Consider the following 17,392-nt stretch of genomic DNA (forward strand, 5'->3'; position numbering starts at 1 on the left):
ATATGTGTCTACTGTGTGTGTGTTTTATAAAGTTTGGATACAGGGAGGAAAGCAGAGGTGATATTGAAGCTAAAAGGCCCATCGCATGGTGAATGCACCTCCTTTGATGGTCAAAACAAAGTCAGCAAGTTTTCAAGCAAGGAGAGCGTTACTTTTTGATGATGTTTAGCATGGCAGTGAATCCAAGAGCGCCCTGGTTAGTTTTGTTTGTTTGTTTGCTTGCTTGTCAACTTGACACAGGCTAGAGACACCTGAAAAGATAAAATCTCAATTGAAAAAGGCGTCTCCATAGATGGGCTTTGTAGGCAAGACTGTGGCAAATGTTCTTGAGTCATGACTGGTGCGTGAGAGGCCAGTCCACTGTGGGGGGAGCCATCCCTGGGCAGGTGGTCCTGGGGTGTAGGCTGAGGCAGGCAGCAGTTGGCTTCAGTTCCTTCCTCTGGGGTGCCCCATGATGAGCTGTGGTTGGATGTGTAAGCCATGTAGACCCCTCCCTCCTCAATGTTTTGGGCGTGGTGTTTTATCACAGCTGTAGAAACCCTAACTAAACCGTGGGTGGGGGGGAGCAATCAGGACTTGCTGTGAGTGGGAAAAGGCAGGCATTTTGGAAATATGGAAGTGTTTGCCATGCCAGAAGAGAGGAGCCGGGAAGAAGTAACAACTGTTCACAACAAAGTAAGACAGGAAACCTGATGGGCCGCTGCGGCTGCTCTGGGCAGTCCAACTTGAGGCCCCTTCCTCTTTCAACATGACACTCCGAGCCTGTACTTTCCCATTTAGCCCTTATCATGCACTATTTTTTATTTTTCTTTGCCTGTATAAACGAGGCTGTGGGCCCCTTGAGGAAAGAACATTCATTAACAACAGATCGTTTACAATGTGCGATATGGACATACCACTGAATAAATTTTGGTTGGTCAATTAAAATTACCAAGAAAATTTACCTTCTGTACAAGATGCCGTGTTTTTCTTTTTTAGTGTGTGGGTTTTTTTGAAAGCACAACAGGAAACAGAACACTGCCTTTCTGATTGTCAGAAAAACTAACCAATTTTTCATAAGAAATGTTAACACATTTCTCAATTCTCTTTAATAGAACTAGGGGCAGAGGGTGAGGAAAAACAGGAACTTTTTTTTTTTCTGGCTTGAGAAAAAGAGAATTAAGTAAATTGCACAGGATGTGTAGAGGAACCCCTGTGTGAGATGTCCCCTGTGTGAGGTGTCCCCTGTGTGAGATGACCCCTGTGTGAGATGTCCCCTGTGTGAGGTGTCCCCTGTGTGAGATGACCCCTGTGTGAGGTGTCCCCTGTGTGAGATGGCCCCTGTGTGAGATGGCCCCTGTGTGAGGTGTCCCCTGTGTAAGATGTCCCCTAGGTAGAACAAGGTCAGGCTGGCTGAGTGGTTAGGGTGGCCCAGTAGTTAGGGTGACTGGGTGGTGAGGGTGGCCGGGTGGTCAGGGTGGCCGGGTGGTCAGGGTGACTGGGTGGTCAGGGTGGCCGGGTGGTCAGGGTGGCCCAGTGGTCAGGGTGCCTGGGTGGTCAGGGTAGCCCGGTGGTCAGGGTGGCCCAGTGGTCAGGGTGGCCCCGTGGTCAGGGTGGCCCCAGTGGTCAGGGTGGCCCAGTGGTCAGGGTGGCCCCAGTGGTCAGGGTGGCCCAGTGGTCAGGGTGGCCCCAGTGGTCAGGGTGGCCCCGTGGTCAGGGTGGCCCAGTGGTCAGGGTGGCCCGGTGGTCAGGGTGGCCCGGTGGTCAGGATGGCCCCAGTGGTCAGGGTGGCCCGGTGGTCAGGGTGGCCCCAGTGGTCAGGGTGGCCCCATGGTCAGGGTGGCCCCAGTGGTCAGGGTGGCCCAGTGGTCAGGGTGGCCCCAGTGGTCAGGGTGGCCCAGTGGTCAGGGTGGCCCCAGTGGTCAGGGTGGCCCAGTGGTCAGGGTGGCCCCAGTGGTCAGGGTGGCCCAGTGGTCAGGGTGGCCCCAGTGGTCAGGGTGGCCCAGTGGTCAGGGTGGGCTAGGTCCACCCACTGCTATGGCTGCCTTTAGCATTACTCTTGAGTTCTAGAACCTTCCTGAGATTCACCTGAAAAGGAAATTGCTGTGTGGTAAGAAGAAGACAGAAACAGTGGCTGAGGAAGGAATCGCCACACTTTCGCCTTGTGGAACTATGTTGTCAGTTATGTCTTCCCCACATTCCTAGGCAAAAAGACACAACTAGTGGATACACTCTTTACCTTTTAAAAATAGTTACTTTCGTACAGTGTATTCTGATCAGTTTCCCCTCCCCCATTTCCTAGATCCCGCTCACCTCCCCACCCTTCCAACTCTAAGCTGTCTCTCTCATTCTCTCAGGAAAACAGGTAAAACAGACAAAGTAAAACTAAATGAAGAAAGTTACAAACAAAAAGAACAAAAAAATGAAGAAATAACATGAAAAATGCACACACACACACACACACACACACACTCCATAAAAAATCCCAAATCAGAAACCATAATATACAATTGTGCACTAGCCAGTATACAAGAAAAAAAACAAAACAGAGCAATATGAGACAAAATATCTCCCCAAATACCCTCGAGTCCATTTTGTGTTGGCCGTTTACTGCTGGGCGTGGAGTTGGCCTGTAAGGGTGATTTACATACCTAGTAAGACTCCTTTGGAGACAATAACTTTTCCTTTTCATGTAGTTGTTAATTGGAGAGAAAAAATGGGGTTGGGATGGGAGCTGTGCCCATTTCCGCATCTTGGAGCTGGGACTGTGTCTGGCTTGGCCCTGTGCACGCTGCCTTGTTTCTATGAGCTCTTTTGTGCTCAGACCTGCTGTGTCCATAAGACACTGTGGTTTGGTGTCTCACATCCCCTCTGCCTCTTACTATCTCCCTGTCTCCTCTTCTGCATAGTTTCCTGGTCTCCAAGAGGACGGGTTTGATGAAGACATCCCATTTAGGATGGGTTAGGAGTCTCCCACTGTCCAGCCGTGGGTCTCTGTGTCAGCCCCTGTGTGCTGCCAGCAGAAGCTTCTCTAACGATGACTGAGACATGCTCTATGAGCAGAGCAGAATTCTGTTCGGCGTCATTTTGCTTTTCCTTTAGTGGAACAGTATTATTTTTTCCTTTAGTGGAACAGTATTATTTTTTTCCTTAGGTCCATGATCTGTCTAGTCTCAGATTCTTGGCCATCTGAGAAGTGACAGGCATCACACAGGGCGGACCTTAAATACAGACAGTGGTTGGTTATTCCTACAGCTTTTCTTTTGTGCCACTATTATGTCATGCAGATGGGTCACCGCTGTATACTGAAGGGTTGTGTTGACCTTTCAGCTCTGGTGAAGCATGCATCGTACCTTCAAGTACTATGAACATTAGGTGTGGGCACAAAGGCCCTGGTCCTGACGTCACACTTACTAAATGGTTACAGCCTACACTTTGTGTTTTGAAAGTTCAGTAGCTAGAGGGTTAATGCAAAATATCTGACATAAATAAGAATTTAAAACATCTGACACAAGTAAGATTTTATTTAACTATTTGACATAGATAAGATTTTATTTAACTCCAATTACTTTGTTTTTTGACACAGGGTTTCCCTGTGTTGCCTTGTAGACCAGGCTGGCCTCGAACTCACAGAGGTCCACCTGCCTCTGCCTCCCAGAGTGTTGGGACTACAGGCGTGTGCCACTGGACCTGGCCCCAGTTAGTTATTAATGGATTGCATTTTTCTTCTCTTTTAAAAAAATTAATTACTTAATTAACTAATTAACTTACTTTAATCTGGACCACTGTTTTCTTTCCCTCCTCTCCTCCTCCTCCTCCTTCTCTCCCCATCCACTCCTCCTCTGTTTCTCTTTAGAAAACAAGAGGCCTTCTGTGGAATATCAACCAGCCTTGGCACAGCACGTTACAGTAGGACCAGGTGCATCTTCTTCTATAGAGACGACAAGGTGAGGCAGCCCAGTTAGGGGAAAGGGATTCAAAGGTGGGCAATGTAGTCAGAGACAGCCCCTGCTCTTGCTGCTGGGAGTCCCACAGGAAGACCCAGATGCATGATGGTTACATTTGTGAAGAAGGCCCAGGTCAGTCCCATGAAGGCTCCCTGGTTGTCAGTGTAGTTTCCGTGAGCCCCTATGGACCCAGGTTAGTTGATTCTGGCTGTGTGTGTGTGTGTATGTGTGTGTGTGTGTGTGTGGTGTCCTTGACTCCTTCTGGGTCCTACAATCCTTCCCCCACCTTTTCCGCAGGACTCCCCAAGCTCCGCCTATTGTTTGGCTGTGGGTCTCTGCATCAGTCTCCATCAGTTGCTGGGGGAAGCCTCTATGAGGATGGTTATGCTAGGCTCCTGTCTGTAAGTATAGCAAGATCCTATCAATATGTCAGGGGTGGGCTCTCTCCCATGGTGTGGGTCTCAAGCTGGACTGCTCATTGGTTGGCTATTCTCTCAATTTCTGCTCCATCTTTACCCCCCACATGGATTGTGTTTTTCTATTGGACATATGCTGCATGTAACTCTCAAGTATTGGGATCCAACTGGAATCAGTATTCCTATTTCTGTTCCATGTTAATTTTTTTATTTTTTGCATATTAGATATTTGCTTTTCATCTTAACAGCTGCTGAGAATCTCATTTTGCAAAGACAAAAAAAAATCATCAAAAGTAAGGCAGAAGACTTCTAATACAGAAATGGCAAATCACCTTGGCCTAAGCGTTGGCAGCGCCCAACATATGTCAAGTCTTATCTTGCCCTTGAAAATATAAAACCGTCCACAGAATCCCCATGAGCTCGCTCCCAGGATACTTACCACCGCAGTTTGGGGAACAACAGTCAAACGATTGCTCTAACAAACTGCTGCAGAGTAAGGGACAGGATCATTTGAAATTTCACAAGGTTTGAGATACGTGTGAAACTATGACCTTTCTAAAACCGCAGATTTTTGTGACCCAAAGGGAGTTACTAGAGAAAGCAAAGAAGCCTGGGTCCTGCCAGCTCCTATAGCCCAGAGCTTGTAATAATCGCCACCTTCCTGTCTGGGAAACTGTGACGATACTCTCATGGGGGCAGCAGCAAGGAGACTGTTCCCTGCAGCAGCGGACCTTGCCTGCCCTGTGGCTAGTTAAGGAGGCACAGCACTGAGATGACCTCATCCTGCAGCATGGATTGAAGACTCCCTGCCCCTGTTTCCTCCTCCAATTCTGAATACTTTAAGAGTGTGATTCTCCCGCCCCCAGGGGTGGGACTGGCTGCAATGGTTTCTTCACCTATAACCCTTTGTTCATTTCCTAAGTGGGAGCCCAGGGTAACCATGGGTGGGACAGGACACTCACCTGGTAGGAGGAGACCTTGCCTTACCTCCTGTGCTCTTCCATGGCACTCACCACGCTTTGTCATAACCAGTAACCTGTTTGGTGTTTGTTGGTGATCGTCTATCTGATTTTTGGGCAGTTCAGTTCCCAGCAACAAGGGTTTTCATGTGAATTGTGCTTGATGTACAAGGCCAACATCGAAGCTGGACAAACCCTTCTGAAGGACACGTGGGGAGCTACTAGAGCCAAGTGTTCAAAACCAGGGGCAGGACAGAGTCCTCAGGTCAAGGTCTATGCTGCTGGTGAATCGGATTTTCATGGATCGTGTTGGGTCCAGGTCCCCCTAGAGCGTGTCTTTCATGAAACGAGGATTACCTATTCTTCAAAAGGCTCAGAATTAAGTGCCTCTGAAAAGGAAAAACTGTGTGATTATGGCTGAGTGCTCGTGACAATGAAGCAGTGGAGGCATGGGGCTGGCTGTGGTGGGTAGACTGTGTCCTCAGGTTCCGCCATCACATTGCTCTTTAGGAAGCAACTGATTCTGAGTTAGTCCAATATAATATTCCTTTCTGAAAGACTTCTGGGTGTATCTCTTCCTATCACTGGCTATTCTCGTCCGACCAGAATTATCACTTGGTCTCTCAGCTGCCTAGGGTCTGCGACCTGGTCACAATACACGGGCCCCATCTGAGAGCAGAGGATGAAAGATGAGTGACACAGAGAATGGCCCCCAGAGTGAAATAGGTGGATAGGTGTGTGTCTCTTAATGCTCTCGCCAGAAAGGCTCTGTGGTAAGATGAGGAGTTTGAAATGGTCGGTTTTTTGAAAGCTCCTGGAGCCTTGAGAAAGTGCCTTGTGAATCTCCAGGAGTGTGTAGGTCACTGTGTTTGAGAATTCGTTCCACCACAGACTCTGTTGTTTAAAACACATCTAACGACTGTGATCTAGGGGATACAGTTTGTTGTCACTTTGTTTGTTTTTTTAACTTTCGCATTGCCCATAGATGCTTCCTTTCTTCAATTCGACATCTTCTGCTTGGTCCTCGCTGTGGCCAACGACTTGCAAAGCATATTATCTCCCGGGTACATTGTCCTCATTTTGGGGAATCACATTTAAGCTGGAGGTTCTGCGCCTCCAGCCTAGTTTGGCCACCAGTCTTCTCAGTTTAGACGGCCATTTTAGAGATTAGTTGCCCAGGTTTTCTGACTAGCAGAGTGCCCCCTGGTGTTTGGATGGTGAACTACATAGCTGCCTCGGCAAAACTGTCTAAAAATCTTTAGTGAGAATTCTGACTTCTGGAAAACATGCTTCATGCCTTTTTCCTCTGCTCAATACCTCCCATGCTGAACTCCAGCATGCTCCTACAGAGTAGGAGCAGAAACAGGCCACCTATTAAACATCTACATAGGGATTACTCTATGTGTGGCACAGCACTACCTAACATATTACACCATTTCTGTCCTTACTTTGTGCACTAGAAAATAAACCCAAGGGACTGGATAATTTCCCCAGTAACATGTCTCTAGTCAAAACAGGAAGCTGTTTGCTCCAGGCAGGTGGTTTTTCAGTCTATGCTCTTGAATAAGAATCCTGCAGTATAATAAAAAAAAGTCACATGGCACATTAGAAGGTGTCATGCTAAGACAAGAGGAAGTAGGACATTGGAAGCAAGACCAGGCATCTGAGGCAAAGCCAGGAGGGAAAGTTGTTGTGTATATGGTGGAAGAGCCTGTTACTGGGTAATTTTGTGTCACTTTGGCAATAACACCTGACAGAAAGGACTTAAAGGCAGGAGTATTTATTTTGGCTTGTGGCCTCAGTCCATCAGGGTATAGCTCAGTTTATGGCTATGGGAACATACCATTGAGGATGTTGGCATCTGTGCACTCGAGGCAGAAGGCAAAGCAGGAAGTGGTCAACGGTTCCCCCGGGACCCACCCCATTGACCTATTTCTTCAGCTAGTTACCACACCTCAAAGCCACCAGAACCCCTCTAAACAGTGCCACCGATGGGGACCAAATCTTCAGAACTTGAACCCATGGGGACATTTAGGATTCAAAGCCTGACAGTGCCCTTTAAGCAAATGTCCATGACACAGGCCCTCTGTGGACTCTTTTAAGCTGAAGACACAGAATCCAGGAGCAACTCTGAAAGGCATCACCTGTGTACTGCTGTTCTTACTCCTGTGACACAATGCCTGACACGCAGCAATTTAGGGAGGAAAGAATTTATTTTGTCTTACCTTCCTGTGGGAGGCATTTGTTCTAGTCAGGGAGACGTGATGGAGACCAGGAGGTGCTGCTACTCACAAGCCGCCTTCCTCAGCCAGGAAGTAGGGAGAATAAACAGGAAGTGAGGTCACCCTATAGATGCCCAAGGCCCGCCTCAGTGGCCCACTTTCTCTAGCAAGACTCCACTTACAACTTAAAAGTTCCAGAACCTTCACAGAGATTGTCACCAACCGGGGCCCAAGTTCTCAAGCACAGGAGATGATGGAGAACGTTGCACCTACAGCAGAAAATGACTTGAGGGCTGGCTTGCTCTGGCCTCCAGGTTGCCACTAAATCTCCCTGTGCTTTAATCTAGCAGTTGGGTTATCGTTGTGGTGCCAGCAGGACCCTTCCCTCTTCGTTTTTTCCTAGTGTCCTCCATAACAGAAAACTCGTGTTGTCCAAATGACTGAATCTGAACATCAAACACTCTGTCATGTCCCAGGAACTGGGCCATGACTCATTTGCTTGGAAAGCCCAAGGCTGGCCTTGATCTCAAAATAAGTAGGATAAATAAAATCCACATTTGTTGTTGTATTTCCACCCATGGGCTTGTTTCTATTGACATGAAGATAATCATGGTCAACAGACGGGAAGCTGTTCCCAGCCACGCTAGGCTGGAGGCACAGGGTTCTTCTACCTGTGTTGGATGCTCAGTAACTGTCAGGCTCTGAAAGGAACTGGGAAACTTCGTTCTTTGCTGGGTTCCTGACTGAGAAACGCAGATGATATTTTTCATCTATTTAAATCTTAAGAGTTATTTTTAACACAATTAAGCATTTATAACTCACTTTAAAGATACACACTTTTGAGTTACGTAACTCACTGAACTATTATTTTGGACGGCACTTTGAAAAATTCTCTCACCTCAAGATTTCACACTTAGATATAATGAGAACATTTTCTTTTGGTTACAAACCAATGTCTTTCCTTTAAAGGACTTTGCCGTTTCTATTTTACACCCGTCTAGTTACTTATTTTCCACATAGGTGGGTAGGTGCTTGACACAGCATGCTAGGAGGGCAGAGGACAAACAGTGAACTGGTTCTTTTTTTTATCCATGTGGATTCTTGGGGTTGAACTGAGGTCATCAGTTTTGACAACAAGAGCCTTTAACCACTGGCCAGCTCTCTAATCCTTAAAGGAATTTTCATATTGAAAACAACTAGATATAGGGTTACCAAAGTTGTAGGAAACTGAAATTTTACTAAGTGGGTGATGATCACACATTTTTGTTTTTGTTTTTGTTTTTGTCCTGAATCAACTAACAAGTACTTATTGCTTTAATTGGACAACCTGATGCCCCAGTAAGGAATATGTCACTGCTTTCAAAGGGACAAAAGAGCTAGCTATCTGTCTTCAGGTCTGCAGTCCTGGAAAGATTATTAAGCATTCATCACACATGCCTGAAATGCACTTTACAGTAATTTATTGCTTCCAAGTGGGTCTGGGAAGTGACTTCTTTCAGGTATGGAGAGGGGAGCATACACACTAAACCAGCCCCTCTGTAAGCTGTGGACTTGAGTTATTCTCAGGGATGGGCTAGCGCTGGAACTCAAGCTAGGATTCAGCCCCAGTTTCACGACAGTGGGCTAAGATTTGGCAGGTGAAATTTTGGTACATTCTCTTGTTCCTACAGAAGAATAAGGGCAATATTGTCTTGGGAAAAACAAAAATATAGAGAACTTACTGGAATATTCTGAAAGATACACAGAAATTTAACTCTAATGCACTTTATATGTCCATCTTATGTCTTTGTGGGAATTTTTATCATTTCCATGTCTTGGTAGCTGGTGATGTGGTCAGCTTGAATTTTTGATCCCACCTTTAAGAAAATGTTTGATAGAAAACATAGCTATCACTCAGCCCAACAGTGCTTTGTGAGAACCCATTCTTGATCCACTCAATTGCTGGATGAACATCCAAGCAATATACAAGATTATTCATTCTTGTAACCATGGGTGACACACTCTTGTAACCATGGGTGACACACTCTTGTAACCATGGATTGCATTCTATTGTAACCATGGGTGACACACTCTTGTAACCATGGGTGACACACTCCTATAACCATGGGTGATACACTCCTGTAACCATGGGTGACACACTCTTGTAACCATGGATTGCATTCTATTGTAACCATGGGTGACACACTCTTGTAACCATGGGTGACACACTCTTGTAACCATGGGTTACACACTCTTATAACCACAGATTACATTCTCTTCTAAGCATGGGTTACACACTCTTGTAACCATGGATTACACACCCTTGTAACCATGGGTAACACACTCTTGTAACCATGGGTAACACATTCTTGTAACTATGGGTTACATACTCTTGTAACCATGGGTTACATACTCTTGTAACCATGGCATCACATAGCTAAATCTCTAGAAAATGATTCAGGTACTGGTCATCCTTCCAAGTCAACATTATTGAAGTATGTGGACACTTAGAATTGGGTGGTACACAGCCTGTACAACCTGTACCCCTGCCTAGCCAACAGCTCTGGGTGAAGGTTGAACCAGGTGGGTTCACAGGGGCTGGCCACCATGGGATATACTTTATGTTCTCAATTCTTTTTTAGTTTTCTTAGGATCCTCTGAAATCCTTCGCAAGGCCTTTGACCCACATGTACCTTCCACTAAGATTCCTTCACTTGTCCCTGATGGTGCAGGGACTAAGGACAAGGTTTCTGTATCTCAGGAGGCTAGTGAGATAAATGATGAATTAGCCTTCAAGAATACAAGGAGCAGCGGCCCTGTACAGTTGTGCTGTCTGGGCCAGGCTGCAGGTCTCTCAAAAGGCTCTGGTTTCAGCTTTGCAAGTGAACCAAGGTTTTAAATGAGGCACAGGTGTGAATGAATCGGGCTTGTGTAGTCACCTCATCCTCCATGAGTCGCAGATCAGAGATGCAATATTTGAGTCCTGCATTTATTTAGTCCGTACCCCCAACTCCAAGACATTCCCAGAGTCATTTTTTTTTCCTAAAATATCCCCTTTGTAAGATGGTTTAAGAAGACTTAAAAAGGGATTTATTTGGGAAATAGTGCACATTTGGAGATTCCCAATGTACATCGGAGTAATAACGGCTCTGAGCAGTTCCTCAGGAGGGAAACATTTAATATTGTTGAACCCCAGATGGGTAACTCCTACTGATATAATAGTTATACCTTGGGAAACCGGAAAAACAAGCTCAGCCGGTAAGGATTCTATCTGAGCTGAAACAATCCTTTGGACTCACTTTGGCTGAGCAGCTAACTTTTGCAAGTCCATTTTGGTAACCACAGTGCAAGTGGCCACCTGAGGTTCTGCACAGCTGGTGGGCTTTTATGGCTGCCTGCACGTGGAGAGTCAGGAGGGAGACTGACCCATAGGGAGGAAACAATAAGTGAAAGAAAAGGAGACCCAAAGAGGGACCCAGGGCGCCCAGGGAAGCCAGGCCAGTTGCTTGGCCCCTACTTACTGAGTTCCTTGCTCAAGGCGGCTACAGCTTGGATTTTTAATGTAGACTCAAGTTGCCGATCCCCAAATACCACGATTTTCCCAAGCTCATTTCCCCTTTGATACTTGTCATGTCATTACATGTCATTAACATTATCAAAGTGATGAAAGAGGCATTTGAGAATATTGGGTGGATACAGACACCAATCAGTGCCCCCCACGCCCCCCAGTGCAGGCTCCTCTATCCTAGTGTTTTCTTGAGACCCCTGGCCCCTCGGAGTCTTCATTCGTGCAATGGAAAAGGGCACCCACACGACACTTGTGAGAACCTTAGGGATTAGGAGATACTACTCAATAAACACGGCCTGTTGCTTCTAGTGTGGTTCAGAGCCTAATTCTACCATTGTGCAAGTGTTATATCCGGGGCTTGCTTTTCACCATCAGGAACAAAAGGGAGAGTGTCCCCTTGCTTCACAACTCGTCCAGGATGAACCTTAGGCTGCGGGTAGCGTGGCCTCGCTGTTATCCCTGTGTGGTTAACAAGGTGGATGGAGCTGGCACAGCGAAGGAGAGCACTCCTGTTTCCTTCTTTCTACTCTGAGGCTCGGCAGCGAATGCACCACAGGTAGATTTTGCTGGGTCAAGTGATCTCTTGCTGATTCATGAGTACAGATACAGCCGAGAGAGACACAAAGGGATGTTTACTGAGAGCTGACGCCATCTCTAGCTACTCACTGGCTTTCTATCGACTGACTTAATAGCCTAGATCTTTGGTCTCAGAAGTGACTGTGTGTTATGTAAGAGCGAAGCTGCTGTTGTGAGGACGGAGGAGGAGGAGGAGGAGGAGGAGGAGGAGGAGGAGGAGGAGGAGGAGGTCCTGGGTTAGAAAGCGGAGGGAACAGGCAGAGAATCAGGTTCACCAGGCTTACCTGTATTTCCCCCCCCCCCCCCACTGCCCCGGCATTCTGTGTTTTTGTCTTAACATATTTGATTAAATTTAAAATTTAAATTTAACGCCGAGTGTGCATTTAACACATGGATCCACGTTGATGCCTCGTTGCTGTGGAGCAGGGTTGGATTTGGTGTTCTATCTGGGTCAGCTGAGTAAATCAACAGCATTAATGAGCTTTATTAAATCATCTTAGTAAAAGCCCGGCTGTCGTAACTGTTTACTTAATTCTACATCCAACAAAAACAGCTGCTGCCCCCTGACAGATACCTGTCTGAAGGAGAGTTCTTGTGAGGATTTGTAGTCCAACAGCATCGTCCCATTTAGAGTCCATTAAGGAAAGCTCTGTGATCACGTGCCCACCGGGTGGACCCCAGCTTCCTACTAAGAAGGAATATAGTGCAAGGGGTGGGGTCAAAGGAAACACTTTGCTCCTGGCTCTTACTTCATTTTATTTACTCTGTGTGCATGGATGTGTACATGAGTGTGTGTGCATGAGTGTGTGTGTGTGTAGATGTGTGTGTTCATGTACACGTGTGTATGTGTGCTCATGTGCATGTGTATGCATGTGAGTGTGTATGTGCTTATGTGTGTGTGCTCATGTGTGTGTGCATGTTTGAGTGTGTGTGTGTGTGTGTGTGTGTGTGTGTTAGGAGACCTGCACACACACTTAGCAGACAGAAGAAGAGGATGCCAGATATTCTCCTTTTTTACTCTGTGCATTACTTCCTTGACACAGGGCCCCTCCCTCACATCTGTGGGTGCTGGGAGTTCGAACTCAGAGCCTCATGTTTATGCAGGAAGTGAGTGCTCTTAGCCATCAAGCCAAGTTCCAAACCTTTGTTCTGCCGTGTGTGTGTATGTGTGTGTGTGTGTGTGTGTGTGTGTGTGTGTGTGTGTGTGTGTGTGTTGCTTTGGCTCCTGGGACAGGATCAGCTTGGTGATTCTTCATCTTTTGAGTGTGTCATCACACCTGGATTTTGGCTTTTGTTTTATACACAGAACTCTGAAAACGCCACTCAATGACTCAACAGACAGCTACATTGACTCAGAACCCAGTATCTGCAGAGATTTGGAGCCAGGCTGACAGGAGACGGCCAGCACCACTCCCTACTCTTTAAGAAGAGTTTTCATAAATAAGTCCACTAATCATTTCAATATTTTAAAAACTACGTGTATCTGTGTATAAGTTTGTGCACCCGTGTACAGTACCAGCAGTGGCCAAAAGAAGGCACTAGATCTCTGGTTGCTGTGGTTAGATGGTTGTGATCCACACAGTATGGAGGACTGACCTCTGCTCTTGTGTGAAAGCAGCAACACGTCCTAACCACTGAGCCACCTCTCCAAGCCATTCCGCCTTCACCAGCCATATGGAAGTAAACTTCCTTAATAAAAAATGAATTATTTATGTTTTAGAAACAAGGGTAGGATTCTTCAGCTTGCTTGCACAACACTAACAGCTTGATTATATGGTCATGGCTGAATAAAACCACCATCTTTTTGAAAAGATGTTGGAAATATTTAAAAAGCAGAAATTCTCCTGGATGCATTAACAAGCCTCACTCTACGTATGGTGCTCCTTGGGAAAGTAGAGCCTTCTGCATTGAGAAAATGATCTTATGTGTGGCCTGCAGGGGAAGGTCACCTACCCGCTGTATCCCAGGAAGCAGTCGTGTGTCACTGTGGCCAGTGTTTCTCACTGACACTTTGCCCCCAGGGGCACATGTAGGTGGTCAGCAGAGGCTCTTCAGCTTTGCTGAAGACAAGAACCACTTTGGTTACTATGGCTCTGTGGTAATGTGTGAAGCCAGGCATTGCAAGGCCACCTGGTTTTTCATCTTTGCTCAAGATTGCTTTGTGCTTCTATATGAATTTTATATGATTTTTCCTATCTATGTGAAGAATATCAGCAGACTTTTACAGAGACATACAACTTAATCCACACTGAGTAATATGGATATTTGAACGTTCACTCTTCCAATTAATGAACAAGATATGTCTTCCTGATTTTTAGTGTCTTTTCAATATCTTTGGTGTCTTATAAATTTTATTGTAGATATCTTTTATTTCCTTGGTAAAATTTATTCATAGTTTCTTTGGTAGCAATTGGAAATGGTATTGCTTTCTTGATTTCCTTTTTAGCTAGTGTTCTATGGGTCCACAGCAATATTATGGGTTTTGCTGATTTTCTATTCTGCAACCACTGCATTCACCAGCTCAAACAGTTTTCTTGGTAGAGAACTTACATTTTTCCCTATATAAGATTGTGTTGTCTGCAAATAGGGATAATTTGTCTTCCTTCTTTCCAATTTGGATGTTATTTATTTCTCTCTCTTGCCTGATTGCTCTGGCTAGGATTTCTAGCATGTTGAACAAATGTGGCAAAACAGGAAATCCTTTCTCTTGTTCCAGATTTTAGAGAAAATGCTTTCAAATTTCTAAGTTCAGTATGATGTTGTCTGTGGATTTGAACCACAGCATCATGATATGGAAGTGTGCTCTCTCTGAACCTAATTTGTTGAGAATTTTATCATGAAGGGATGTGGAATAAAATGGATAAATGAACGAACTACCATGTATAGTTCCAAAGTTTACATTTTTGTACTTGTTTTTCTTGTTGGTTTAATTTATTCATTCATCGTTCATTCAGTTAAATCCATATGCTTTTCAGGCTGTGTGCCAGGTAGGGTTTTAGAAACTGTGGAGCTGTTGAAAGATAAGGGCTGCAGAGATGGCTCAGTGATTAAAAGCACTTGCTGCTTGTGCAGAGGACTTGAGTTCATTTCCCAGGATGCACATGATGGCTCATAACCAGTTATAAGTCCCATTCCAGGGGATCTGATGCCCTCTTCTGGTTTCTGTAGGCATTGCATTCAGGTGGTACACATACATCCATGCAGGCAAAACATATACGATAAAATAAGTTTAAAAAATGAAATGTAAAGCATACATAGACAATACCTTTACAGAGAAAAGAAAGATTGATACTAACTAAATAAATGAAATACCACGTTTAACATGATAAATGTGATGCAGACTAATAAGAGAGAGAAAAGAGACAGAATTCAGGGTCAGATGGGCGTCTCCAATATCAGTTAGCGGACAGAGGCATCCACTCCAAGGAATTTGTATTTGATCTCACACCAAGAGGAAGCAGAGGAGAAAGCCATGGAGATGCCTGAGAGGAAGGTATTTCTGAGATGGAGGAAAGAACAGCGCACAGATATCGATGTGGACGTGTGCTCCCTGGAGCCCAGAGGGGCAGCAATTGCGGTGTTCAGAAAAGAGTGCCACGACCAGAGGATGACCAAAGTGCTCCACTCTGGGCATGAGATAGCATCCTGGAGGTTTGGGCCTCCGTGCCTAGGCACAGTGGCTGTTTATCCACTAAAGTCATCAGTCTGTACATGGATTACAACGCCAGGGTTTGTTTCCACATGTATTTATCCCCTGAAATGAGCCTGGAACCAACCTTGGTGGCTCCCACCACCTAACCGCCTAAGCATCTTTTGCAAAGCAGTTCACTTTGGTTCCTCACATACAAGTGGTCTGTGCTGAGGCTAAAGTTCTAGAATGCGAATTCTAACGAAAGGCGGATTCTGCTATAGTTTCTATCTCTGGCACAGCCCCTGGACACCTGTGCAGCTGGCATGCTCATTTCTCTAGCAGCGCTGCCTCCCGTGAAGGAAGGAGAAGAGAAACACGGACCCGGAAGAGGAGACAGTTTCTTTGGCAAATGACAAAGTCTGCCAATTGTGCTCCTGTCCAGCGCCGGGCCAAAGGTGGCAGTGGAGTTGAAGCCTCGCGCCCCTCTGCTACTTGGAGAGCTGGGGCCTGGCCAGTCTGCTGTTAGAATCCTGCACGCTTTGACCCTGCGGTCCATTCTCATCAGCGGCTCGCTACAGTCCTGGGGCAGGCTCATTTATTTATTTTTAAGCGTTTGTCATGGGAAACCGTGAACATGAATAGAAGCAGTGGGATGGATGTAGTGAGTCCTCATGCGTGCACTGCCCAGCCTCAAGACCTGTCACAGAAAGCCGGTCCTCTCCATCTCTTTTCTCCAGCAAAATATTATTTTGATTAAATCCAAGACACCAGAACATTTCATGTGTAAAGACCCAAGCATGTGCTTCTGAATGAGAACTTAAAAAATATATTAATATATATATATATAATCAATCACTGTACCATTATTACATCTAAAAATATCCATGAGAAGCCTCTCGTTTCAAATTTCTTCTGGCAGGCTGTGGTTTAGCTACAAGGTCATGATCTAGTAGTCTTTGTACGATATTATATGGGAGAAAAAAACCCCAAATCTACCACCCCACCAATCACAACATCTGTATTCAGGCTTTGAGCATCAACAGCGCTTGATCAAGTGAGACTCTTTTACACACAAGTTGCTTGGGCAGTGATCCAATATGATCAACAATGAGAAAGTCAACATTACAAATTCCAGTTCCCATGTGCACATGCCTCACAAACACTCCCACAACCCCTGTGGTCTGTAGACAGCCAAGGGCTTGAATGATCACTGATTTATAATATAAAAATCTCAAATTCTCAAACTTTCTGCAGGTTATAATGTCAATAGTTCTACTACTGGTAGGCTCCTAAATGATTTTTATTCAATAAAGTCCCCCCAGTAGAAAAATCTATGAAGATTTGTAAAAGTAGCAATGTTAGAATTTAAAGTTAATAGTCAATGCTTTGAAGTGATTCCCTTCTCTCTGGTTACGCACCTGTATATGCGATGACACATTCGCCATCCACCAATGTGTTCACTTACCTACTGACCTGTGTGCTTACCTGCACATGTAGCAAGGTACATGTTGAAAAGTAGTTTTTATGTATTTATTTATTTTTGCCAGGGGTCTTTCTATATAGGCCAGGCTGGCCTTGAACTCTCAGTCCTGTTGCCTCAGCCTTCCAAGTTGTTGCGATTACAGATGTACCACCGTGTTCAGCTAAAGAGGCTTTAAAAATAATATAAACTATTATTTCCTACAGTCTAGCACATGAAGAACATGATAAATATCATTGATTTATTATGTGTTATGAAGGGAGGAAAAGAAATAATTGCAAGATCAGACGCAACCCAGAAGGAAGGGTTTGTGTGACTCCAAAGCAAGGCACTTATGCTTTTTCTCCTCCTGTTAGATGCCTCTGACCCCAGCTCACTTCACCAAGAGGAAGGTGATGGGTCGTTAGATGCCCATCACTCAAGGTCTTCAAGGAAGAAGAGGCTTTCAAAGGAAGTTTTTTCCCCTTCTCCTCCCTTTCTAGAGTTTATGAGCTTAGTGAGTGAGAGATGGAAATGACCTCATGGAGAGAAGAGAGTCTGAGGTGGGAAGTGGGGGGCTGGAGAGTGGGGTCAACGGGTTAGCACAAGGATCTGAGTTCAATCCCTGAGCACCCACAAAGAAAAGCAGGCTGGGC

The sequence above is a fragment of the Acomys minous genome (genome assembly GCF_964271855.1).
Source record: "Acomys minous genome assembly, chromosome: 18".
NCBI classification, from domain to species: Eukaryota; Metazoa; Chordata; class Mammalia; order Rodentia; family Muridae; genus Acomys; species Acomys minous.